This window comes from Helianthus annuus, chromosome 17 (assembly GCF_002127325.2).
Source record: "Helianthus annuus cultivar XRQ/B chromosome 17, HanXRQr2.0-SUNRISE, whole genome shotgun sequence".
Classification (NCBI taxonomy): Eukaryota; Viridiplantae; Streptophyta; class Magnoliopsida; order Asterales; family Asteraceae; genus Helianthus; species Helianthus annuus.
Window position 1 is genome coordinate 177,530,795 of NC_035449.2, and position 25,276 is coordinate 177,556,070.

The following is a 25,276-nucleotide window of genomic DNA, read 5'->3' on the forward strand; positions in this document are numbered from 1 at the left end:
TATCCTCTTTAGTAGTTAGATTAGTTACTTGCATGTAGTTAAAACATCAAAAATTGGGGAAAAATCTAGGGTTCTTCATGTTCATCCGGATCGAACTCAAAATTTTTGATGAAATCTGTTAGTAGTAGTTTAGATTAGTATAGTAGGAAGTAAATAGACATGTATTGTTGATAGATTTGTTCGATTTCCAACTAAAACCCCAAACCCTTGTTCTTGAACCGAAAAACACGAAATTGAAAGGGTAAACGGTTTGTTTTGGGAAAATCGACACTTAGGGTTTCATTTTCGGGGGAAACCGCTACTATTGGGCTAAAAATTTTCAGGTTTTCGAAACCGGGACGAAAAATGGAATTTTTGGGTTACAGACGCCTGGACACGGGGCCATGTCCGCTGAACACAGGGCCGTGTCCAGCCCACTGTTTGCAGTTTCACTCCGATTTTCCTTGTTTCGTACTAACTTTTGATGTATTCTTTCAGATGTCGAAATTCACGAGGTTTAACGCAAGTGAACTGGACGCTAGGGCACGGTACGAGATTCTACAAACGAGACCGGAAGAGTACCCGAGGCGGGCGTGTACCGACTTGCTAACCATGGTGAATCAACTTGACCGATTCAACAACATTGTGAGAGGTCCACTGGCTGTCGCATTGAACACCCGGCTTCGGTCGGTGCATCAATGCACGATGGAGTTCTACAGCACCTTCATTTTCAACTCGAGATGTGACCCGTTTGACCATGATGCGGTCCAATTTCGATGTGGAGGGACTGTGTTTTCAACCTCCATGGCACAGTTTGGATCCATCATAGGGCTATACAGTGAAGAGGAATCGGGGAATGAAGAGAATACTGGGGGGCTACGAGACTTGGATGAAACTGAACGCCAAGCCGCATGGGCTCAAATAGGTGAAGGAATTTACAACCCGAGCAGCACCAAAAGCACCAAACTGAGGGACCCGCTATACCGCTACATCCACAGGCTCCTCACGTACTCGCTGAACCAACGCCACGACAGTAGTGGCGTTGTTGGGTTGAAAGATTTGGTTGTCCTTCACTGCATCCACAACCAAAAGCCTCTCGATGTTCCATACCTCCTACTGCGAAACATGCATCTCAACCGCCTTGCTAGAGCTCCAACACCTATCTTCTTTGGGGGATGGGTGTACCGTCTTTTCAAGCACTTCACGAACATCCCAAGGTCGTTTCAAAGAAGTCCATGGTCGGGACGGGTCGATTACCACATTTGCCGAGCCATGAACTTGCTTTATGAAGCGGAAGACGGGACGGTGAGCTTTCAAAGGACGCAAGGCTATGCATGGAACCCGCAGGAGGCTCTAGTTCTTCATGCACCACCTCCCCATTTTCAGTACCCACCCCAAGGCGAACCGGGTCAATCCTCCTCTCAAGGAGGCGGTTTTCCTAACTTTCAAAGTTTACATGATCTTTTGCAGGAAAACCTTATGTGCACCAGGAACACCTACAATCTCGCCAACAACACATACCACCGGGTTGGAGCTATCGAGCGCAACGTTAACGATATACAAGATGATATCGGTAGCATCCGGGAGTACATGGCGAGGCATGGGGGTGGAGGTGATGGTAGTGATGAAGACATGGAGTAGGAGGCTTGAAGGAACAAGGGGCTGGTTGGTGATAAGCCCACAGGTTTAAGTGCCCTTCTCTCTATCAAACAATTTATGGCCTGCGTGCCATTTGTCGAACAATTTACTTTCTCTAACTATTTTTTATCTTTGTTTTATTTTTACTTTATGCTTGGATGATACTTGACGATGGTAATTTAGGATGGTTTATGCTTGTTTGGTTTGGTATTGAGTGATTAAGCAGGTGCAATGCAAGGGTTAGAGTGCTAAACATTAGCACTTGCAGCCCCAAAATGGAGAAACCGGGAGACAAAACCTGTTTTTTAGGCTCACAGACTGTCCACACGGGGACGTGTCCAGCCGACACGCCCCCGTGTTCATCTCCCAGACCAGCTGTTTGGTTACTGACCTGCAATTTTTGCCAGACACGAGGCCGTGTCCACCTAACACGCCCCCGTGTTCATCTTCTGTAAGTTTTCATTACTGGCAGTTCGCCACGGGGCCGTGTCCAATGGGCACGGGGCCGTGTCCAGACTGCCAGTAACAAAAATCTTTGCTTTTTAACATGTTTTTACACATTATAATCAACCAAAAACTTTATTTTTGACACATTGAGGACAATGTGTAATTTAAGTGTGGGGGGGATGCTAAAACATTGAATTTTGCAAATCCTAAACACAAGCCTTACACAAAACTCTATTGGAACCGCTAAACACCCCAAATTTTTTTCAAAAACTTTTTCATTTTAATCGATAAAAAAGGTTATATTTTTATAAGTTTACAACCGATAGCGTCGTGATAACAAAGAACCAACATAAGAAAATTATGAAACGGCATAACAAGTCTAGTTAAAAATTCGAATATATATACTTGATCACATTAAAAACCCATTCCCACAAAAGTGAGTTTTGAGCCTTTATTGAGCATAAAAATATACATATTTATATTAAATGCTCATTTTTTGTTTCTTGTGTGAATAGCCGCTTGGTTCTTACAAATCTAGAACTTACCATGACAATACATTCCCGGTCCTTACCAACTTAAACCCAAGTAAGTAAATGATGGAGGCATTAGGACTAACCATTTTTTCTTTCAAAACCATTATTTTTCATTTTCTTTCACCTACCCAAAATCCCCCTAGATAGCCCCTTTGAGCCTAAACCTTTTCATTTCATTACCCCAAAACCCTTTTCACCCACCAAAAACCTTTTTTATTTTTCACCATTTATTTTAGTAACAAGCTCGGTTTTTCGTAAACTCGCCTTTTTAAGTGATGAAAAAAAAAACAACAATGATGAAGTCAAAAAAAAAAAAAAAAAAACAAACAAAAGCTATATAAAAGCTTGTTTGGAGAAATACTTCAAAATAAAAAGTCGCTAAAGGCAAGGTATTTTACGAAAACCGACGCTTTTTACGATTTTTCGCCCTTTTTACTAACCACTAACCCAACCACCCACCTTTAACCCAAGCCTAACCCTTCACCCAAAAGTCCTCTTGATATTTACAAAGGTAAAAAGTTAAAAAGGAGAAGGATTGATTGCTTGGCAAGCCTATGGAAGGCGTAAGTTCCATGCCGCTCTCGAGTGATTCACTAAAAATATACACCTTCGGCCGAGTGTTGAGTGATCCCCCGTGAGGTATGTGAACTTGTATATAAATGGAATTTTAATAAGGCATGCTATGCCCAAATAAGTAATATATCTTATGAAACGTTCAAAATAAATCATAACGAATAGGATTGTAAATAAATAAAAATAAAACTTACAAAGACCTTGGATTCCCGACACTCTAGGACAAGCTAAAAACTTTCTCTTCTACCTATTCCATTTGGGAGTGTAAGCCACATTTAAAGAGTTTTGCTTGAGGACAAGCAAAAGTTCAAGTGTGGGGGTATTTGATGTGTGTAAAATGCAACATATAAATCACATCAATTAAGGCATAAAACTAACCCTTTTTTAGTACTAATGTTGGAAAAAGAGTGTTTTTGTCTTCCTTTTGTATTTTCAGGATGAAATGAGCTCAAAATCACAAAAGAAGCAAAAAGACAACTAATTCTAGCATAAATACAAGAAAAGGAACAAAAGTAGATTGCCCGGACCCTCAACGGCACCTCCCAAGGCAAAGAAGAGAAAACAGAGACTGAACACGCCCCGTGTCCAGCGAACACGGGGGCGTGCCCAGGAAGCAGAAGAAAAGACAAACCAGTAGAAGCTTCCATTGCCCACCACGGGGCCGTGTCCAGTGGGCACGGGGGCGTGGTGAAAGTACAGCAGGCGCATTAATTGTAATTGCGAATTACAATTAATGAAGAGAGAGAATGTCAGACGGGCACGGGGGCGTGTCCAGCGGACACGGGGCCGTGCCCAGCCTTATGTTCAGCCTATAAATAGGGGAGCTTGGTTTCATTCCATTTCATCCCTTGGCACACCACCTCTCTCACACTTCATCCACCACCCACCACCACCATAACACCATCATCCACCACCATCATCCATTGTCCATCATAGAGTGTGTGAGTCGTCTCGGGATCCAAGATTGATCGTAAGAGTTCTTGACAATCAGGGCCATGTTTGCCTAAGTCTCTTACATCACTTGGTGAAGACAAGTGTTTAGTATAATACTTTTTATTTTTAATCTTTTGCACTTTTTATTTGGTTTTGTATTAATGACTTTAATAACTAGTTACTTATGTTGAAGGTGATCTTTCCTTATCGTTTGTCCGTGGTGTCTTGGCATTATTTTACTGTCTATATAAAATAAAAGATTTTCACCATTCATATCTCCACGGTCTATATGGAGGTATGTTGGCTACCTGGTCGGGGGTTAAGGGAACGGTTTGGTAAGGGTCTTGCCCTTGTTCAGCGTTTAGAGGTCCTGCTTGGGACCTGGGTCAAATTTAGTAGGATCTCCTTCAATGCCCATAGGTATTGGATGGCGGGGATTCAAACTCTTTGACCCCCTCTTAAGTTAACTACTATTAATACTATAACCCGGCTATTTAGGACTGTATCCCTGCTGACTCAGACTACTTAGCCGAGGGTAACGTCACCGCCGAAAGCGGGGCCTACCACAATTTGCATTAATAACTTAATTCATTATCTTTCAATAATCCGACCCTTTAGGATTGTATCCTTGCTGACTCAAACTACTGGGTTGAGGGTAACGTCGCCTTCAAAAGAGGGGCCTACTACAATAACTAAGATAATCTCTTAAACAAGTGCAAAAGTGCGAAAATAATCAAAGGTTATACTAACACACGTGTCGGATCCAAGTGATTCATCTTGTCTATCTGTTTTTATTTTATTTTATTTTTCAGCATTTAGTTAGTTTTTATTTTTCTTAGTTTAAAACATTTTTCTCACTTTTTGATTTGATTAGACGTTGAGGATAAACCGGTATTAAAAGCTCTTGTGTCCTTGGACGACCTCGGTATCTTACCAACACTATACTACGTCCACGATGGGTGCACTTGCCCATATGTGTGTTTAGTGTTCGTAAATATCGTGTTTTATAAATTTAAAACTTGGCTAAAAGTGTAAAAAGGGGCTTAAATATACATCAAAATTATAACACACTTCACGCACATCACACATCCTAAAAGATCCATCCTTCTTCTTTACAAAAAGAACGGGAGCACCCAAATGTGAAAAGCTAGGACGGATAAAACCTTTGTCGGAGAGCTCCTGAAGCTATTTAGATAATTCTTGCATCTCAGACGGTGCAAGACGGTATGGAGCTCTGGCAATGGGATTTGCACCAGGTACGAGATCAATACGGAACTCGACTTGGCGTGCTGGAGGTAGACCAGGTAACTCTTCAGGGAAAACTTTAGAATAATCCCGAACGACAGGAATATCTGAAATAGACTTACCTTTGCCTTTATCTGCTGTAACATGTGCTAAGAAAGCCACATATTTCTTCCGTAGATACTTCCGTGCTTTAAAACAAGACATAAGTCTGAGACCACCGGCAGGCCTCTCACCACGAATCTGTAGGATCTCGCCCGTCGACAGCGGCACACGAACAATCTTCTCAGAACAAACTATCTCTGCGCGATGCTTAGATAACCAATCCATTCCCACTATAACGTCGAAGCTTCCAAGTTGCATTGGCGTGAGGTCAATAGGAAAAATATGGTCGTTAAGGTTCAACTGGCAGTTGCGTAGAACAGAATTAAGAACAATGGGTTCACCACTGGCAACCTCTACTGTCAAAGGTTTACCTAGTTTCGTTCTAGACACGCGAAGCATGGTCTCAAAAGACAATGACACAAAACTCTTGTAGGCACCCGAATCAAAAAGAACAGATGCTGGCTGATTATTAATAAAGAACGTACCGTTCACCACCTCGTTTTCTGCTTGTGCTTCTTGTGCATTCATGTTGAAGACTCGACCTCGAGCCTGAGCCTGATTTTGGTTTGCATTCTGGTTCTGGTTGGCTAGTCTTGGACACCGATTTCTGTAGTGGGTCAGATCCCCACAGTTATAACAAGCACCTGGTGGGTAGTTTGGTCGTGCAGCCTGACCCTGTTTCTGAGCAACTTGTTGAGCAGGGTTCTGAACTGCGCGATTCTGAGCAAACGGACAAACATCAGCAAGATGACCCGACTTCCCACAGTTAGTACAGAAACGACACTGATATTGCGGCTGATGGTGACTGTTGCATTGATTGCACATAGGTGCACTTCCTGAATAGGGCTTCTTTGCTGGAGGCTGGTTAGGAGCTGCCTGGTTCGCTTGGGCAGTGACAACATAGTTTTGGGAAGCCTTACGCTTCTTTGCCCTTTTTGATGAACTAGACTCCTTTCCATTCTTGTTTTGACCTTTCTTGCTATCTTCCTTGTCAGCCGACTGTTTCTTGCCCTTGTCACCCTTCCTGTGTAGCTTATTCTTTCGAATCTGCGACTCAGTCAACGTTGCTGATAACTCGATCGCCTGACGGAGTGTGGTAGGGTTGCTACTAGTAAGGATGTCTTGTACCGAGTCAGGCAGGCCGTCGATGTACCTTTCGATAGCCTTATCGAGTGGGGTAACCATAGTCGGGCAAAGCAGACTCAACTCCTCAAACCTATCAGTATAAGCCCTGTGCTCGCCACTATCTTGCTTCAAAACATCAAATTCTTTCTCCAACGCTCGTTGTTCATGACGAGGACAAAACTCCCTCATCATAAGAGCTCTCAGTTCAGCCCATGTCTGAGCTAGAGCAACTTCTGCACCTTGATCTCTCATAACCTCGTTCCACCACGTAAGAGCCCTCTTCTGAAACACACTCGAAGAAAACTCGACCTTGCGATTGTTAGGACACTGCACATGACGGAAAGTGTTCTCGATGCTCTCGAACCACTGAAGAAGCCCAGTTGCTCCCTCAGAACCACTAAACTTGAGTGGCTTAGCCGAGTTAAAATCCTTGTATTTGCATGTACCATTGTTGTTGTTGTTGGCCTGGTTCCATTGAGCAAAGAGATTTGGGAATTGAGCAGCCATCTGCTGCGCAATAATTTCTGCCAGCTCGGCAGTAGCTATCTGGTTGTCGCGTCGAGGAGGCATTCTAGAAGAGAAAAACATGAAATGAAACGAGTGAGATGATTGGATGAAGAGAATGTGATGAAGCAAAATCAATAAAAGCAAAGATGGCGGTTATGCATCGCAAAGCTGTCGCGTCTCCCGACCCACCCTGGACGGAGTCAGGGGCCGCGAGCAGTCCCAGTGGTACCCGTGGTATTTTTATGCGACAGCGGAAGTCTTTTATTACAGGATCTTTTCATCGTAAAATGCTCGTTTAATATATTACACAAAGTTTAGGGGATAAATCCCATAATTTACAATAAGTTGATTTCACACAGAAATCTTTATTTTCCAAAACATGTTTTATTGATTTATTCACACTGAGCCACTTTTCTGAGCTTGATAGTGCTTTACTGCACTTTTCCTGGATCACACAGATCACCTGAAACATGTTTGAAAAAGGTTTTGTCAGCGGGGAAATACTGAGTGAATCATTCAGTTTTCCAAAACGACCTGTTAGTTATAAATTACAGTATTAAGGGCGATTACAATGTTTTTATCAACCAATTATCAAGAATGGGTATTTGTTACTCGACCGGATCTGTGACTGTGGTCATACCACTATTGGGTCCCGTCGCCCCTAATAGTGACGAATATCAGGCTCACTCACCTAGAGTGATAAAAATAGTAATGTGCACAATACCCCACATACCGACTGTAATTTGGTGATTACAAAGACTTAATCCCTGTAATTATAACCTTGAAAATAACTTTGAAGTTTTGTAATACTTACTCACAAACTGTGAGAAAACAGTTTAAAAAGAAGAATGACTCACATTGCAGATTAACGAGCAAATAGATAAGCCTACTGATTATCCTTGATTACACCTAGTTTAACACAATGCACACATAGACAGGTTAGTAACTAATACAGCAGTTACGTCAATTCACGAGATTAAACCCTCACAACGATTAATCAGTGCAATACTCGATAATTCAATCGGATTCACAACGAATAACAGAGCATAGTCCGAATTCGAACAGCACTCTAATATTCAAGTCGAAATCACGACGAATAATCAAAGTACAAGCTCAATTGAGCAGCACCCGGACTATCGTTGGATAGTTATAATCGATCGGACGTTGAATCGTAATAGCGATCGAGTTATTACCCTGATTGCGGCAGCGTTTCGTGATCGTGTGTGTGTGATTGTAGTGTAACAGTAAAAACTCAACGTACACAGAAGCTTTGTGCAACGTTTTAACACCACAGTTCAAGTGCCAAGGTCGGCTATTTATAGCCAGAATTTCGACTTGCTTACGGACCGTATGCCTAACCCCTTACGGTCCGTAAGGGAACTTGGTCTGCTTACGGTCCGTAAGGACCAACCTTTACGGTCCGTAAAGGGTGCAGCCTACTTCCTAGCCTAGCTGAGTTCGGTTGTAGCTTTGGTGAATCAAATTTTCAGCCAATTGGGACAAAGCAACGCTTTAATTAAGATAATTATCAATTAGGGTTTGCCCCCCTCGAGTTTTAGGGGCCCTGATCCTGATTCCGATTATTCCAGAAATTTCAGGGTTTATGCCAAATTACTTGGGTGTCTTAATTAGAGTTTTCTTATTGGATAATTATTATCCTAATTACGGATTTTATTGACAGTTGTTACATCCTCCCCACCTTAAGAAAAATCTCGTCCTCGAGATTTACTGGAATAGATGAGGATATTTTCGCTTCATTTCGGATTCCAGCTCCCAAGTGTATTCTGGTCCTCTCTTTGAATTCCACTTGACTTTGACTAATACCAGTCTTTTATGCTTGAGGAATTTGACTTTTCGATCTTCAATTTCTAATGGTTTCTCTACAAATTTCAACTTTTCATTTACCTCTACTTCTTGAAGAGGGACTACCAGGGATTCATCTGATAAACATTTCTTGAGATTGGATACATGAAATACATCATGTACTCCGGCTAATTCTTCTGGTAGTTGTAAACGATAAGCTACTGGTCCTATTCGTTGAATCACAGGGAATGGTCCAACGTATCTCGGACTTAGCTTTCCTTTCTTACCGAATCGTACTATACCTTTCCAAGGAGAAACTTTTAAAAGTACTTTATCTCCGACTTGAAATTCTAAAGGTTTGCGACGATTATCTGCATAGCTCTTCTGACGATCTCGAGCTGTTTTCAGTCTTTCCTTGATCTGAGTTATTTTGTCAGTAGTTTCTTGTACAATTTCTGGACCTGATAACTGACTTTCTCCGATTTCCGCCCATCATACGGGAGTTCTGCATTTGCGTCCATATAGTGCTTCGAATGGTGCAGCTTCGATGCTTGAATGATAACTATTGTTATAGGAGAATTCTATTAACGGCAAATGGCTATCCCAATTACCACCAAAGTCAATTACACATGCTCGGAGCATGTCTTCTAACGTTTGGATTGTCCTTTCACTCTGTCCGTCTGTTTGTGGATGATACGCAGTACTTAGATTTAATCGAGTTCCCATTGCTTTCTGAAAACTTTTCCAGAAATGAGAAGTAAATCGACTATCTCTATCTGATACAATGGAGAGTGGGACTCCATGTAGGGATACTACTTCGTCCACATACAGTTGTGCTAACCTTTCCATGCTAAAGGTTTCTTTCATTGGTAAGAAATGAGCTGATTTGGTTAATCGGTCTACAATTACCCAAATTGTATCATTACCTCTTTTGGTTTTGGGTAACTTAGTAACAAAATCCATTGTTATGAGTTCCCATTTCCATACCGGCATTTCTGGTTGTTGAAGTAATCCTGAAGGTTTCTGGTGTTCCGCCTTAACTTGTGAACAAGTTAAACACTTGGATACGTATCCGACTATATCCTTTTTCATTCCTATCCACCAGAAATTATTTCTTAAATCTTGGTACATCTTATTGTTTCCTGGGTGCATGGTATACCTAGATTTATGAGCTTCCTTGCTTAGGTACCCAAATTCGTTTCTTATGGAATTTCCAAATTCCATCATTTCCTTGTTCTAGTTCTTTTAGGTAACCTTTCATTCCTTCAGCATCATCTTTGATTGCTGTTTTCTGAACTTCTTTGATTTGTGCCATTAAATCTACTTGGAGATTTTATCTCAGAGCACGGACTCGTTTCGGTTTCTCATGGTACTTACGACTTAAGGCATCTGCGACTACATTTGCCTTTCCCTCGTGATATTGAATATCGCAGTCGTAATCGCTCAGCATCTCCATCCATCTTCTTTGCCTCATGTTTAATTCTTTTTGCCCGAATATATACCTTAAACTTTTATGATCTGTATAGACAGTAAACTTACTTCCATACAGATAATGTCTCCAGATTTTAAGGGCAAAGATTATGGCTCCTAATTCTAGATCATGAGTCGTATAATTCTCTTCGTGCTTTTTCAATTGCCTAGAAGCATACGCAATTACCTTCTTACGCTGCATCAGCACACATCCATAGCCTAATTTTGAAGCATCACAATATACTTCAAAGTCTTCTGTTCCCTCGGGTAAAGCTAAGATTGGTGCATTCGTCAATCTATGCTTTAAAATCTTAAAAGCTTCTTCTTGTCTAGGTCCCCATTCAAACTTAGCGGCTTTACAGGTTAACTTAGTTAAAGGTACGGCTATCTTAGAAAAATCTTTGATAAATCGTCTATAGTATCCAGCTAAGCCTAGAAAACTTCTTATTTCCATTGCTGTTTGTGGGACTTTCCATTTAGTAATTGCTTCTATCTTAGCAGGATCTACATGGATACCTTCTTGATTTACCAAATGTCCTAAGAATTGTACTTCTTGCAGCCAAAATTCACATTTCGAGAATTTGGCATAAAGCCTTTCTTTTCTTAACAAGGTTAAGAGAACGTGTAAATGTTCACAATGTTCTTTTTGGCTTTTGGAGTAAATAAGTATATCGTCGATGAAAACGATTACAAATTTATCCAAGTATGGTTTACAGATTCGATTCATCATGTCCATGAATGCTGCTGGGGCATTCGTTAATCCAAAGGGCATGACTGTAAACTCATAATGACCATACCTAGTTCTAAAAGCAGTTTTAGGTATGTCTTCTTCTTGCACTTTCAATTGATGGTATCCGGATCTTAAATCTATCTTTGAGAAGTACCTAGCTCCTTGTAGTTGATCAAAAAGATCATCAATCCTAGGTAATGGGTATCGATTCTTAATCGTAACTTTATTCAATTCCCTATAATCGATACACATTCTCATCGATCCATCTTTCTTTTTCACAAACAACACTGGTGCACCCCAAGGGGATGAACTAGGTTGTATGAATATTTTGCTTAATAATTCATCTAATTGCTTTTTCAATTCTAGCATTTCGGTAGGTGCTAATCTATATGGTGCTTTAGCTATTGGTGCAGTACCTGGAATTAAATGAATTCTAAACTCTACTTCTCTATCAGGTGGTAATCCAGGTAATTCTTCTGGAAAAACATCTGGGTATTCTGACACTACCGGGATGTCCTGAAGTTCTTTATCCTTAGTGCTAACGATTACTGAAATCATATACACCATTTCCTGCTTTCTCGAATAACTAGCCAATTTCATTACTGAAATGAATTTTAGTGGCTTTCGAGGTTTATCTCCAGTAATAAAAATTACTTCTCCGGAAGGGGTTTGAATTTCTACAGCGTTTTTATCACATAGGATTCGAGCATGGTTGGCTATTAACCAATCCATTCCTAACATGACATCGAATCCGGCTAAATTCATTGGTAACAGGTTTGCAGAAAACTTATGGCCTAATAGTTCTATTTTTCCTTCTTGCCAGACTTTATTTATTTGCACAGAATTTCCTTCTGCGGTTTCTACTGTGAAGATTTGCCTAAGAGTGGTTAAAGGTAACTTAAGAGTTTGACAAAATGAAGTATTTATAAAACTTTGGTTCGCACCAGAGTCAAATAATACTTTTGCAAACACATCATGTACTAGGAACGTACCAGCTATCACATCTGGAATGAGTTCGGCCTCTTGAGTGGTTAGCTGGAATGCCCGCGCATTTCTCTTGGTTGCTCCTTCAGCTGGTTTGGTTTGGTTGGCTACAGGTTTAGCTAATTTAGGACATTCAAATTGGAAATGACATCTTTCTCTGCAATTATAGCAAATTCTTGTTTTCTTCCTGCAGTCTTCTTCCCGATGTCCTTTGGTCTTGCAAAAATTGCAAACCATGTTGCATTGTCCATAATGCTTCTTTTTGCAAGTTTTGCAGAAAGGAGATGATGAGGATTGCCCCGTTCCTCTTTTCTTGGTATTACCCACACGAAATCCTTGGGTAATCTTTTGAGCTAATTCCTTCTTGCGATCTTCCTCTCTTGTGCGTACCAACTCATCCGTTAGGGTATTAGCTAATTCTACCGCATCGTCAATAGTACGAGGTCTCGCAGCTTTAACGATGTTTCGGATTTCACTAATTAACCCCCAGATGTAACGAGAAATAAGTACCGGTTCTGGCGAAGCCAGTGTTGGCACCACCCTTGCGTATTCAAAGAATGTCGAAGTATAGCCCCGGCAATCTACCCCTGTCATACGGTGACTTAGGAATTTGTTTGCCATTTGGTCTTTTTCATATTCGGGACAGAATTTTCTTTCTACAAGACTCTTAAATTCTTCCCAACTCATGACATAGGCTATCCTTCTTCCTTTTGCCTGGAGGACCGTGTTCCACCATTCTAGCGCTTCTTCTTTGAATAGATTTGATGCATACATCACCTGATCCTCTTCAGCACATTTGCTTATTGCAATTACTGCTTCGGTTTTCTCTAACCAACGTAGTGTTGCAGTTGCCCCTTCGTTACCTGCAAATTCAGCGGGTTTGCAAGCAAGAAACTCTTTGTAAGTGCAACCAGACGTTGCAGCTTTTATTCTTTTTAGAAGTGGGACTTGTTGCGGATCATGATCGTTATGATTGCCGCCTCCATTTATGCTGTTACTGCCGTTATCTTCCAGAGTACGTTTACTAGGATTTAATTGTTGTGGTTCGGCAGGTTTTTGAACAGCAGCTACAATTGCTGGAATAGCATGGGCTATCCCTTGGGCGATAAAGTGCTCGATATCTTGTCGAGTTATATATTGATCTTCCTGTTCTTGCTCAGATTGATTTACTTCATTAATTGGTTCATTGTTAGCGTTTTCCATCTGCTAATTGGTAGGAATTATTAGTGTCTAACTTATTACTAACAAAATTAGCACAGATGAACACATAAATTATTACAACATACAAGCATAACCAAAATTGTCGATTTCTCGACTTTCATTTTGTCATTGTATATTGTATATGCCTCCGTACACACCGTATCTTACAGAGTTTTATTGCCCATTTTACAGAGTTTTAAGTTACTATTTACACTAGTATACAATACGGCTTCTTGTGGTTTGACTGACAGTTCTAATAACGATGTTCCCTCTCGTCGTACTTCCAAGTTAGATGCTCTCCCATTTCCCTGATCCTATTACCCGTACCTATCAGTTCTTCACCGAACTGACGGAGTTCAGCCAGGTTTTCATTACTCATGGGAGGATTCGGGATTGGTTCTGGATCGAATTGTGGAAGGAAACTATAAGGACTATTGACTATGTTTTGTAATTGCCAGTCGTTTGTCCACCATTCCTCCAGTTCGCCTAGTGGTCGGGTGTGGATTAAAGGTTCAGGAATAGCTGGTGCTACGTTTAAGGGAAATTGGACTGTAGCCGGGTAAGGGTACAAATTAGTGCGGATTGGGCTTATGACCTCACAGTTTCCTAAGAGACGGTCTATTTCGTCTTGGAACGTAATTTCTTCTGGTTGTTTAGAGCTTTCGCCAATTTCTACTCCCTTTTGCTTAAGATCTATTCCTATTTCCTTTTCTGGTGGTTTCGAACTTTCTCCAGTTTCTATTTCCTTTCCCTTGCTCACGCTCACAGGATTTTCTATTTTAGGGAGTCTCCTAGTGGCTGGTTTCCTACGGCGTACTTTCCTCCACCCTACGTATCTTCTCTTCTTTTTAGGTTTGGCTTTTTCCAGCGGTGGAGCTTGGAATTCCACAGGTTCTTCTATGTCAGCAACATAACCAGTAAAGTCGTAAGAGACTTCGATAGGCACTGGATATAAGTTGAGATTCTGAAATGCTTCCGATATCTCACTCATGCTGCATAGTATATATGCCAAATACAAAATGCAATGTTAAAACTTTGGAACAAAGTTTAACAAACAACACTGAAGTTTTATTGCATACCAATTTATACAGAAAACGACGAAAATAAACACACTGGGATTTTATTTATTTACGGGATAGTGATTTTTCTATTAGACTCGATTCATTGGAAATTTAGAGGTTGGTATTTTCTGCTACAGTAGCTAGCATATAGAGATTTGCCCATTTCCCGTCTATTTTATCTTCCCAAGGTACACTATTACCAAATTCTTGGACTTCTGGGTTAAACCTAACTCTCTTGGTTCGGGGTTTCTTTTTCTCCTGACTCTTTTTAAGTATCGAATACCTTTTCTCTGGGGACAGAGGATTCTCATAGTTTGCCTTGCGGACAAAGATTCCTTCTTCTAAATTTACTGGGTTTTTAGAAGAAGATGCAACATCTAGTTTGTGGTAGATAGCAGACAGCTTTTGTTTACCCATACTGTAACTATCAAATAATCAGTTAATAAAACATATAATCTAGAATAACAACTAGTAGAATTAAGTATTTTGTCAAATACTTAATTTAGTATTAGGCTTAATCAACGGCTCGATCAGTGGCTCAATAGTTATTAATTATTAGCTCTGATACCATCTTCTGTCGCGTCTCCCGACCCACCCTGGACGGAGTCAGGGGCCGCGAGCAGTCCCAGTGGTACCCGTGGTATTTTTATGCGACAGCGGAAGTCTTTTATTACAGGATCTTTTCACCGTAAAATGCTCGTTTAATATATTACACAAAGTTTAGGGGATAAATCCCATAATTTACAATAAGTTGATTTCACACAGAAATCTTTATTTTCCAAAACATGTTTTATTGATTTATTCACACTGAGCCACTTTTCTGAGCTTGATAGTGCTTTACTGCACTTTTCCTGGATCACACAGATCACCTGAAACATGTTTGAAAAAGGTTTTGTCAGCGGGGAAATACTGAGTGAATCATTCAGTTTTCCAAAACGACATGTTAGTTATAAATTACAGTATTAAGGGCGATTACAATGTTTTTATCAACCAATTATCAAGAATGGGTATTTGTCACTCGACCGGATCTGTGACTGTGGTCATACCACTATTGGGTCCCGTCGCCCCTAATAGTGACGAATATCAGGCTCACTCACCTACTAGAGTGATAAAAATAGTAATGTGCACAATACCCCACATACCGACTGTAATTTGGTGATTACAAAGACTTAATCCCTGTAATTATAACCTTGAAAATAACTTTGAAGTTTTGTAATACTTACTCACAAACTGTGAGAAAACAGTTTAAAAAGAAGAATGACTCACATTGCAGATTAACGAGCAAATAGATAAGCCTACTGATTATCCTTGATTACACCTAGTTTAACACAATGCACACACAGACAGGTTAGTAACTAATACAACAGTTACGTCAATTCACGAGATTAAACCCTCACAACGATTAATCAGTGCAATACTCGATAATTCAATCGGATTCACAACGAATAACAGAGCATAGTCCGAATTCGAACAGCACTCTAATATTCAAGTCGAAATCACGACGAATAATCAAAGTACAAGCTCAAATGAGCAGCACCCGGACTATCGTTGGATAGTTATAATCAATCGGACGTTGAATCGTAATAGCGATCGAGTTATTACCCTGATTGCGGCAGCGTTTCGTGATCGTGTGTGTGTGATTGTAGTGTAACAGTAAAAACTCAACGTACACAGAAGCTTTGTGCAACGTTTTAACACCATAGTTCAAGTGCCAAGGTCGGCTATTTATAGCCAGAATTTCGACTTGCTTACGGACCGTATGCCTAACCCCTTACGGTCCGTAAGGGAACCTGGTCTGCTTACGGTCCGTAAGGACCAGCCTTTACGGTCCGTAAAGGGTGCAGCCTACTTCCTAGCCTAGCTGAGTTCGGTTGTAGCTTTGGTGAATCAAATTTTCAGCCAATTGGGACAAAGCAACGTTTTAATTAACATAATTATCAATTAGGGTTTGCCCCCCTCGAGTTTTAGGGGCCCTGATCGTGATTCCGATTATTCCGGAAATTTCAGGGTTTATGCCAAATTACTTGGGTGTCTTAATTAGAGTTTTCTTATTGGATAATTATTATCCTAATTACGGATTTTATTGACAGTTGTTACAAAAGCAAACAAGCGACATGAAATGTCTAGTCAAAGTAAATGGGTCAGAATTAGTGTATCGCGAAGACATGCTCGCCTATAAGTGAACACTCACCCCAAGAGTTTCCAGGTAAGAGTGACTGGTCCGATTATGTGGATTTGTACGAACACTCTAGCCTTAGACAGAAAACCCAGGGTACAGGCATTCACTCTTCCAGTTCGCACGTGTTCACACTATTAAAACCCGAAAACCTTGACGAGACTTTTGAAAATCCAAAGGGGTTCAAAACCTTATAACAGAGGGTTCAAAACCTAGTAATCAATCATCCTAGAACAGATGATTAATTTTCAAAGCGGATTCGGAATCAAAATTCTCGTTGTAGTTATCACCTAAGGATAGGTGATGTGCATGTTTTAAAATCTAAACACAAGCTAACTTGTGTTAGGGTCCTAGAAAGTTATAGTCTAGGTCAAAGCATTACTAATAACCTAATTCCCTATAACCAATGGCTCTGATACCAACTCTTCTGTCACACCCCGACCGCGTATAACATGCAACCGCGGCGGAAAACGCCGGGGAGTGTTGTGGACAGAATTAATTGTTATACAACCATGGAAATTAAAGTTACATTTTATTTATCAAACACGGGTGTTACATTGTCTTAAAAGGAAGTACAGAATTCAAAACATAGTTATACTAGTTCTATCTTCACTTTTAGTCTCTAAGGCACAGGTCCGCCCTAGTATCGTGATCAACATCTTATGGAACAGCTCCTGAAAACACATGTGAAAGTAGGTACGTCAGCATAAAAATGCCTGTGAGATACATAGGTTTTGTGAAAATGGGATTCATGACTTGAGTTTAAAGAAATGTTTAATAACAGTCAGTCATGAACCTTGTAATTTGTCTCGCTTTGTAAACCATTTGAAAAACGATAATATCAGATGATATGTATAGATGAACGTAAGGTTAAATGAATAACCTAGTAAAATGAGTTGAATAAGATAAGTTGTTTTGTAAGACAATGTTTTATGAAAGGTATGCTATTTGTATAAAATGTTATATGTCTAAACTGAAATGATTTGGATAACGCTAAGATATGTAATATTATACAAACATTTATATATAGGAAGTACCAGCGGCGTATCCACCATGTTTGCATCATATTACATACTTCACGTTACTCAAACCATTTACCCAAACCATTCACCATGTAAGATTGTTCTTGTATAACTCAATTGCCAAGTGTTATTGTGTAAATCATGTCAAATGTCTATGTTCAATGTAAACCACCAAATGTGTATGTCAATGTCAACGTGTTTATGTTCAATGTAAATCATGTAATGTGTATCCCAAAATGTATCATGTACGGTAAGCTAAATGTATCAACTTAAACCATATATAAAATGCACAAAACAAGTCGTTGAAGTAAAACGTGGTTTAAATCAACGTTATGTTCTGTGGAAAAATGCATGCTCTATTGATATTAACATTTATGCGGTATTGTGAAATATGCATACATCCAAGCCTTGAGACTGTGGCGATAAACCCTTAAACAAATTAAAGGTTTATCTAAGTTATGTATATCGAATTCGGTCATTCCTTACAATCCTATCAAACCCAGGACTTCAGGAACGGGAGTTGTCAATTCCTATGGTACCACTACCTACTAACGAACGACGTAGCTAATGTTAATGAATGTATTGTCCCATGTTAAACAAACCAAATGTCATAACAAAATGAAGGCATGTGATGTAAACAATTGTACTAAGTATGCTAAGTAAACATACGAAGCAGAAATGTTCATGTAAATCAATGTGTCCATATGCTGAGTAAACATATGAAACAGAAATGTTCATGTAAATCAATGTGTCCATATGTTGAGTAAACATATGCAACAGAAATGTTCATGTAAATCAATGTGTCCATATGCTGAGTAAACATATGCAGCAGAAATGTTCATGTAAATCAATGTGTCCATATGCTGAGTAAACATATGCAACAGAAATGTAATGTAAATCAATGCACTAAGTACGCACACAATGGGCATACATAGCATAAAATGTAATGAAATCGTGTACTATAATGTACTAACAACATAGCAGGCATATGATGTGAAAACATGGAAAGCATGAATGTAACAGATAGGCACATGTGTTTCACCCCAAAACAGTTTAGAAAACAGTAAAAGATGGGGTTCTATGTACTCACCTGAGATTGCTTTGGAGTTCTTGTGTAATAACTAAACAATGCTAGATCACGGAATATCAAACGGCACCTAATAGGTAGCTATGTTAATATACCGGACCAAAATCGGAAGGATCGGATAGTATGCGGGTTCGTAAACCAAACGAGTATGGAGACTCGTGTAATATGGTCTAACAAAGCCTACATACTAAAATGAAACCTAACCTAAGTGCTTGCGACCCATCACGACCCGTTTAGGTAGCTTATGCTATCCTAACGCGTCGTTCGCGTAGAACGCGTTCGGAACGCCTAACATCGTGACCACAAGGCATAACCTCGGAAGGTTATAGCTATGGTCACGTAATGTGTTTGGTCAGATCCTAATGACCGACCAAATGGGTCGGGTTCGAAAGTATAAGCGATGGTTTAGATCGCTTACCTTACGACCCTATATAAGCACTAAACTAAAAGTGACGAGCTAAGCATGTTAGAACATGCTTAACTAAGTTTAGAAAACAGGTTTGGCATCAAAACAAACGGCTTTGATGCTCACGAGTAGTTTGGTTACAAAATATGCAAGAATGCACATTTTGGCCGAAACTACGACTCGTCACTGAGCCTAGATAACGTGGTAATCAGTAGGTATAGTCACTACGGACTACAACCATCGTGATCACGCTCACGTTATGAAGTTCTAATGAACTTCATGTTGACCATAGGCTGGTCAATGCAGAAAGTCAACAAAACGTTGACTTTCAGACTCGAAAAGCGAATAAAAGAACGAAAGAAGACTTACGGAGGGTCCCCGAATGCTAATCTAGATCAAAGAGCTCAGGTATGAAGCAATGGCATCAACTTAGAGCATTTTGATCAGATTGTGTGAGTTTTTAGCAACAAGGGGGGGTATTTATAGGAAAAGTAGAGCCGTTAGGATCGTTTCTTGATTTTCGTGCCACGATCTTGAGCGTCCACTTGTCAAAATGTTGTGGTTACTGAAAATGGCCCTTGGCTCTTGATTGGGTGAAAGGGCATTGCCCCTTGAACGAACGAAAGGCCAACTGCAAGTGGATTCAAACATTGAATCTGGTCTGATAGTCCCACGCGGCCCGCCTCAATATGCAGGCCAAACTCACGCGGGCCGCCTGGCCCCGTCTGATCTGCATATATTTTCAGAATTGGCAGTTTTGGTCCCTGTTGCGTATTTAAGCCATTTCCGACATTTCTAAGGCCCGTAAAGCCCACTTTAAGGCCCTAAAATGATGCCTAAACTTTGTGGACATGAAACATGCTCAAAAATGTTCCGGATGTTGGTTCGTTTGGCCGTACGATCGCGATGTTCGGTTAATTACGACGGAATGCGCATAAGCGCGAAAAATGATCCAAATGATGCGACGAATGGATTTTTCTCATGCCAAACACTAAGGCATAATATTAGGATGCTTACATAAATTTTTGGATGTCCGGATGTATTCAGAACGTAGGTTATGCGCGAAAGTGCAAACTTGTGCACTTTTTGACACTTTTAGTCCCTGAATGATCCTAAAGTTTATTTTAGCATACCAAACACCTCAAAGCCTATTTCTCAGCTATCTAAAGGATATTTATGGTATGTTTAACTTATGGACATGTTCCGGAATGTTCGTTACAGTTCAAATTGGCATACTTTCACAGTTTGTCAAGTTTAGTCCCTGTAAGCGAATTAACTTGTTTTTGCCATACGAAAGCCTTCAAAACTTATTTCTAAGTTATGTAAAGGTTATTTAAGGTATGTTGAGTATATGTTGATGTTCCGGAGTATTTGTCACATTAAACTGAGCACGTTTAAGCACCAGTAAGCGTATAACTCTCCAGAAGGCGATGTAGAGTTTAAAATCGAACAAAAGTCAAAACATGAAAAATGTAAAACACAACCAAACAAACATTGGGATAAAATAACATTGTTTTATTGATAACTGAACTGTTCACAACGATTACAAGCACAAATGTTACAGTCTCCCCTACTTGTGGAAATTTCGTCCCGAAATTTATTTAGAGGAAACTCGTGGAAAAAGATGCGGATATTTTGCCTTCATTTGATCTTCACGTTCCCAAGTAAACTCGGGTCCACGTTTAGATTCCCAGCGAACCTTGACCAAAGGAATGCGCTTGCGCTTGAGCCACTTGACTTCACGTTCCATGATTTCTACCGGTTTCTCGACAAATTTCAGTGTTTTGTCAACACGAATTTCGTCAAGCGGTATGTGGAGGTTTTCATCAGCTAAACACCTCTTGAGATTGGACACGTGAAAGGTTGGATGAACATTTCCAAGTTCAGGAGGTAACTCAAGTCTGCAGGCTACCTTACCGATTCTTTCGACGATCTTGAATGGACCAACGTATCTAGGTGCAAGTTTTCCTTTCTTTCCGAATCTGATCACTCCTTGCCAGACAACTTGATCGGATCATTCCAGATGATGAAACTACCGACCCAACAATTGCCGAAAATCCAACCCTTACTGTGTCAGAATCTGGAAAAGCTTTGGAAGAAAATCTTGCATCTGCTACTAAGACACCTCATGAGGCACAACCGCCTCGGTTGGCTACGTCGGTTTCACCCGCACCACTGGTTAATGCACTATGTTTGATAACCTTACCAATGAAGTGAGCCCTCAAATGCCCAATCAAACTCATCCACTTCAAGCTGAAGTAGAGCAGCTATACACAGTGAGAGAATGTAACCAAGTTCCATTGAGAAATGGTTAGTCATTTATTTTTTTATATTGATAAGTTGACTCATATCGATCGACTTTTCATCATCCTATCTGTATTGTTTTCGTGTAGAAACAAAGGCTGAATACCGAATGTGAAAAGGAAATAGTGGAAATTGTTGCTGAAATAAGGCTCAAGTATGAAGCTTAACATGTAGAAGCAGATGCAGCTTATAACTCAAAAAAGATGGAACTTGAGACCAATATCAATAGAGTCATCTTGAAGAGACTATTGGTCGAAGCTTTCAGATGTAGGGGTCAAGGTATTATATGGAAAAATGATATATAAATAAAAAAAATTGTATATTGTTTTCGCTTCGTCAGTTTTAATGGAATATTGTTTTCATTCTTTTCAGACTCTCGAGCTGAAATAATGCGATTGCCTAGGTTATGGGTTTCACCTTCTGTGAGGATTTTCCATGGTCAGTCTTCAGGATTCCAGCAGCCCATCGTCACGGCCGCCTCTTCAGATAGTTCATCAACCAACAGCTCTGTTCTCAACCACGCCGAGCAGGCTACGACCACTACCTGCCCTCTTGCATTAGCTACTCTACTGATCTGCAAGTTGACGTTTAGGTTTTGGGTTCAAATATGTTTGCTCTTGGTCTATCTCAGAAACCCATTTATGTTCAAGGTAAGCTTTAAAATCTTTTTGAATTTGCATGCTATTTTGAAAGATTGACACATTGTCTTTTTCTCTATTTTGCAGCCGTGAGTGAGATGAGAGACAGAAGTGGCAATGATGGCTTAGATTAGACACACTTTAGAGTACCCCAGATGCGGTTCCATCAGTTTTAACTTAATCGCCAGTTGAAGAAGAGTCTCCATAAACTTTATGGTCATGTGAAAGATCATTTTTCACTAAGTTATGAGCACCAGGGGAAGCTTGTGGCTCATCTTGCGTGTTTATTACTGAGTCGCTGGTTGTCAAATCATGACAATGCAACAAATTGGGGGAGATTCCGTACACGATTATGTAAGAGTTTCATTTAGTTTCTTTTGTTGATGTGCTGATTTGAATGGTGTAAGAAATACTGATTGTTCATTGAATGACTTCGTCCACAATTTGGGGTTCGGCCCGATACTCCGGCCCTACGATTGTTCATTTTTCAACCTGAACCATTCCAAACCTTCCATTGGTTTGGATTCACGGTTAGTTTTAAAAAAATAATAAAAAATTCAGTCAGTCAGTTTAGGAGCTTTCTAACCGTATAGAACGGTTTGGTTTGGGGGTTTAAATATACTTGAGTTGAAACCGGTCGAGAAATAACTGAACGAGAGCATAGAATTTTGAGCTAGGTGGATTATATACACGATTGAATTTTGCTTAAAAGTACAATATGAGGAGCTGGACTTTTTAAGTTTTCACTCTTGAATGTTATCACTTCATTTAGTTTGATTGTATAATATACTATTTTGTTATAAAGTTCTAATCAGCTCAAACTGTGAAAGCAAACAAAGCCAAATCATTAGTAAGCGTATGGTTCGGTTACAATTTGATTTTAGTTTACAATGGTCAAAAACTGTTACTAACATTCTCGGCTTGACCTAAAAACCGTCAAAACATAACCGTTAACGAGGTGGTGTATTCGATTCTAGTCTGCTGCAATTATTATTTTCTTATTGCTCCGCTCTTTTATACCTAAAGGTATTTTCTTTAGAATTGAACTTTGTATTGTTTATTTAATTTTTGTGAAAATTGTTACCATTTTTGTTTTTCTTCGCCCTTAACTTCCAGAACCTTTTTTGATGTGAAGTGATAAATTAAATGCCATTTATTGAATTGTAGGGTTACCATTCTTTACAAACGCATCGAGTAGCACGTCTTTCGTATACGCCGAGGTATGCTTCTTCTTCTTTCGTCGTTGTGGCAGGTTTAAGTATTTGTAATATTGGTTTACAATTGCAAGGTTTTCACGGAATTCGGACTCCCAGATATCATGTTGTTGCTCTCCATTTACCGTTGCCTGGTATGATGAGGTAATTTGGATATTTACGGGTATTTTGAACTTAAAACACTATTTTTTTATTCAACTTCGGATATTGAAGGGTATTTTGGATGTTTTTAAGGCTACTCATGATGAGGCAAATGTGCTTTTTGTGACGTTTTGTTGTCCGGGAAAACCGAGTTTTTACTTCATTTAGTGATGATTTTATTTCTGAAGTTGGTTATTTGATGTGATTTTTCAGGCAGAGAATGAACCGATTCTAAGCAGCTTTTTATATGCCAGCATACTGTCACATGATTGTTTAGAGCGAGCATTAGGATTGATTATTGCTAACCGTCTCCAAAGTAATACTTTTATTAGAAACCCAATTGATGGATATATTTTGTGATGTATTGGTTCAAAACCGAGGCATCAAACGGGCATTACGCATGGATCTACAGGAGATACCATCAGCATGTATTCAATGTCTTCTGTCTTTTTATATCACTTACCGATATTTTTGGTTTGGTTTTGTCGTTAATTTACAAAGGAACTTATTTTATTTTTCAGTTAACATCTTTCCACAGGCATTTAAAGAAAGAGATCCTTCATGCTTGTTTTATTGCTCCGCTCTTTTATACCTAAAGGTATTTTCATTAGAATTGAACTTTGTATTGTTTATTTATTTTTTGTGAAAATTGTTACCATTTTTGTTTTTCTTCGCCCTTAACTTCCAGAACCTTTTTTTGATCTGAAGTGATAAATTAAATGCCATTTATTGAATTGCAGGGTTACCATTCTTTACAAACGCATCGCGTAGCACGTCTTTCGTATACGCCGATGTATGCTTCTTCTTCTTTCGTCGTTGTGGCAGGTTTAAGTATTTGTAATCTTGGTTTACGTTTGCAAGGTTTTCACGGAATTCGGACTCCCAGATATCATGTTGTTGCTCTCCATTTACCGTCGCCTGGTATGATGAGGTAATTTGGATATTTACGGGTATTTTGAACTTAAAACACTATTTTTTTATTCAACCTCGGATATTGAAGGGTATTTTGGATGTTTTTAAGGCTACTCATGATGAGCCAAATGTGCTTTTTGTGACGTTTTGTTGTCCGGGAAAACCGAGTTTTTACTTCATTTAGTGATGATTTTATTTCTGAAGTTGGTTATTTGATGTAATTTTTCAGGCAGAGAATGAATCGATTCTAAGCAGCTTTTTATATGCCAGCATACTGTCACATGATTGTTTAGAGCGAGCATTAGGATTTATTATTGCTAACCGTCTCCAAAGTAATACTTTTATTAGAAACCCAATTGATGGATATATTTTGTGATGTATTGGTTCAAAACTGAGGCATCAAACGGGCATTACGCATGGATCTACAGGTGATACCATCAACATGTATTCAATGTCTTTTGTCTTTTTATATCACTTACCGATATTTTTGGTTTGGTTTTGTCATTAATTTACAAAGGAACTTATTTTATTTTTCAATTAACATCTTTCCACAGGCATTTAAAGAAAGAGATCCTTCATGCTTGTCTTATTGCTCCGCTCTTTTATACCTAAAGGTATTTTCAGTAGAATTGAACTTTGTATTGTTTATTTAATTTTTGTGAAAATTGTTACCATTTTTGTTTTTCTTCGCCCTTAACTTCTAGAACCTTTTTTTGATGTGAAGTGATAAATTAAATGACATTTATTGAATTGTAGGGTTACCATTCTTTACAAACGCATCGAGTAGCACATGCATTATGGAACCAAGGACGCAAGGTGTTGGTTCTTGCACTACAAAGTGGAGTCAGTGAGGTAACATATGGTTTTGTAATTCATTTTATTCATGGTATCTTTTTTTCAGTTTGTATCTATTCAAATTGCTTATTCTTATTTACAAACACTTACTTCTTTGTAGGTGTTTGGAGTCGATATACATCCAGGTATTGTTTCAAATTTGATTTCCTTGACATAAATAATAGATGTTTATTGGATTTTACCAATAACTG

The 25,276-nt window shown here is 39.5% G+C and overlaps 1 long non-coding RNA gene across 1 annotated transcript; it reads left to right on the forward strand.

The window, feature by feature from the left end:
* Positions 1-24,458: 24,458 nt before the first annotated feature.
* Positions 24,459-25,069, forward strand: LOC110926387. Its single transcript, XR_002585167.2, has 3 exons — positions 24,459-24,658; positions 24,785-24,844; positions 24,987-25,069. It is a non-coding gene; the product is annotated as an uncharacterized LOC110926387 (long non-coding RNA).
* Positions 25,070-25,276: the final 207 nt, after the last annotated feature.